Source organism: Ailuropoda melanoleuca, chromosome 14 (assembly GCF_002007445.2).
Source record: "Ailuropoda melanoleuca isolate Jingjing chromosome 14, ASM200744v2, whole genome shotgun sequence".
NCBI classification, from domain to species: domain Eukaryota; kingdom Metazoa; phylum Chordata; class Mammalia; order Carnivora; family Ursidae; genus Ailuropoda; species Ailuropoda melanoleuca.
The window spans coordinates 45,124,867-45,127,812 of record NC_048231.1 but is presented as its reverse complement, the minus strand read 5'-3'; the positions used below and the strand labels follow the sequence as shown (position 1 = coordinate 45,127,812).

General features: G+C 44.6%; 1 long non-coding RNA gene across 1 annotated transcript in view; it reads left to right on the top strand.

The window, feature by feature from the left end:
• Positions 1–637: 637 nt before the first annotated feature.
• Positions 638–2,946, top strand: part of LOC117796066 — a 13,579-nt gene continuing 11,270 nt past the window's right edge. The window contains exon 1 of the long non-coding RNA XR_004620412.1: positions 638–1,928. This is a non-coding gene — a long non-coding RNA (uncharacterized LOC117796066). The remainder of the gene's footprint in view (positions 1,929–2,946) is intronic.

Below are 2,946 nucleotides of genomic sequence, written 5' to 3'. Positions count from 1 at the left end.
CCTACCCATGGTGTCCCCTCTTAGAAACCTTCCACCCACTGCCCCTCACACCCTGCTCCTTGGCAACAAATGCCCACTTGCCCATGTGGTATTTGAATTGAGCCAGGTTCTATACTAAGTCTCTTTCCCATTATTGCAATAGTTCCTGGATAAAAACTGTTTTTGCCACTTTAACTTGTTGACCTTAAAAATAAGGCAGTCACTGTTATTTTACCAGCAAAAATGGCATTACGTATAGCAGAGAATTGTAAATTGGGACGAGTAAGCTATAGCAAAAACCATAGGCTAGTCCAGCAAACAAAGCAGAGGAACATTATTTCATGTAAAAGAAAGGAAGTTGGGAGGGATGGTTTTAAATGAAAGTCCATTGGAGAACAGCAAGAGTTCAGGCTGATGGCCATTTTTCACTGCCTGAGTTGCTGAGGTAGTCAATTTTTTTGCAGGAAATATAATATACGTCTTTTCCTGTGGACCTGTAATTGATGATTCTTCCCTACTGAGGATTCTTCTTTAGCAGGTGGGGGGGGGGTCTGTAATTGACAACTTTAAAAAAAATTTTTTTAAAGATTTTATTTATTTGACAGAGAGAGAGAGACAGCCAGCGAGAGAGGGAACACAAGCAGGGGGAGTGGGAGAGGAAGAAGCAGGCTCCCAGCTGATGAGCCTGATGCGGGACTCAATCCCAGAACGCCGGGATCACGCCCTGAGCCGAAGGCAGACGCTTAATGACTGAGCCACCCAGGCGCCCCTGTAATTGACAACTTTTGAGTCAAGTGGTGCGGCACCAGACCTTCCCTCTTCTGGCTTCCGGACTCCATCTCAGTGAGGTTTTCCCTTTATCAATATTCACATTTCCTTCTCTTTGATCAGGATCTTTCTCTGAAAACATTGCTGATCGAGAGTCAGATTTTCTTAAATTCATTGGCCTTTTGTCCCTTGGTGCCAGGAAGGACCTTTCCTGGGTGTCATGTGTCACGTTGGAGAGAAATTGTACCTATTGGAAGCCTACTAAGATCATGTTTGAGTAACAAGGAGCAGGGCACAGGAGAATTCTCAGGCACTTCCCATCTGTAGTCCATACTTACCAAGATCATAAGCAGTGGAGATCATCTCCTCCTTGGGTACATCGTTTTTACAAAGGTTTGACAGCCAACAAGTACAGAATCAAAAGTCACAGGACAAATCCAAACTGCACGATGATCCTAAGATTTCAGAGCCCTGAGCCCTAGGTCTGAACGCAGACAACTGAAAATATTTGTTGGCCCTTATTCCGACTTAGGGGAGAAAAGTTCCCCTTGTAGAGGCAAACTTGGCACCACGTGTGCCCCCTGGAAAGTCCGCACTTATTCAGCCACGAAAGCAGAATAATGTATACTGCACGAGCGTCCTTACTTGCAATTAACCAAGTGCGCTGGAGACAATGGAATGCAGGTGTAAATGTGAAGCAATAGCTGATGAATTTTTTACAAAACAGCAAAACTTCAAAGACATTTTAGAACAATATTGTTATCTTAAACTGGAACGGAATGTATTATCAGGATACAGTCTAATAAAGAATCCATTCAATGGTCCAGATGAAAAAGAGAAACTTCTGTGAATCTGAAACCTTCTAACAGGCCTGGTCTGGATATCTTGGCAAAGTGGTCTTGTCAGATGTCGCCTGCTTCAATTCCAGGTCACCAGAGGCTGTGCAGGTCCAGTGAGGTTTGGTGCTTTCTTTACATGTTACGTGAATCCAAGAGTCTGTTCCCTGGAGTTCGGTGGCACAAGGGCTGGTTAGTAGTACCGGAGAAGGACCTTTCCAGCAAGGTTGAAGAGTCTTTCTGGAGGTGTCTTTTCCAACAGACGCAATCTCCAGGTTGCAAGGCATGATGTTTACAATCTTCATCTCCTGGGAGAGCGCGGTGAAATGACTGCACCAAAGCATGGTTATTTTTTTTTTAAAGATTTTATTTATTTATTCAACAGAGATAGAGACAGCCAGCGAGAGAGGGAACACAAGCAGGGGGAGTGGGAGAGGAAGAAGCAGGCTCACAGTGGAGGAGCCCGATGTGGGGCTCGATCCCATAACGCCGGGATCACGCCCTGAGCCGAAGGCAGACGCTTAACCGCTGTGCCACCCAGGCACCCCCAAAGCATGGTTATTTTTAATAGAAGCAACTAAAACTTTACAGTATTGAAGTATATCTTTTTTATCAATTGTGGGTCAAAGGAGACAGGTGCCAAGTGCATTTGATGTCTTTGGACTATCTCAAAGGGTGAGAGTCTACAAGTTTCAAAGGAAGTAGATCTGAGATTTAGAAGGTCCAATGGCAATGCTTTTGGTCATGTATTTGTAGGGTCACTACAAATTTTCTGGTCATGTCTTATTAATGCCATTCACATGTTCAACTAACCCTGAGGATTGAGGATGGTATGTGTCACGGATGTGTGGTAAAACTGGCCAAACACACTTGCTGAAGCACCTGGTCGGTAAAATGGGTTCCCTGGTCACCATGAAGTTCTAGAGGGGTTCCACCAACAGGGATAATTTTTTCTTTTTTTTTCCTTTCCTTTCCTTTCCTTTCCTTTCCTTTCCTTTCCTTTCCTTTCCTTTCCTTTCCTTTCCTTCCCTTCCCTTCCCTTCCCTTCCCTTCCCTTCCCCTTCCTTCCTTCTTTCTTTCCTTCTTTCTTTCTTTCTTTCTTTCTTTCTTTCTTTCTTTCTTTCTTTCTTTTTCTTTCTTTCTTTCAGATTTTATTCATTTCACAGAGAGAAAGACAGCCAGCAAGAGAGGGAACACAAGCAGGGTGAGTGGAAGAGGGAGAAGCAGGCTCCCAGCGGAGGAGCCCGATGTGGGGCTCCATCTCAGGACTCTGGGATCACGCCCCGAGCTGAAGGCAGACACTTAACGACTGAGCCACCCAGGCGCCCCCGGATAATTTTTTCTTTTCTTTTCTTTTTTTTTT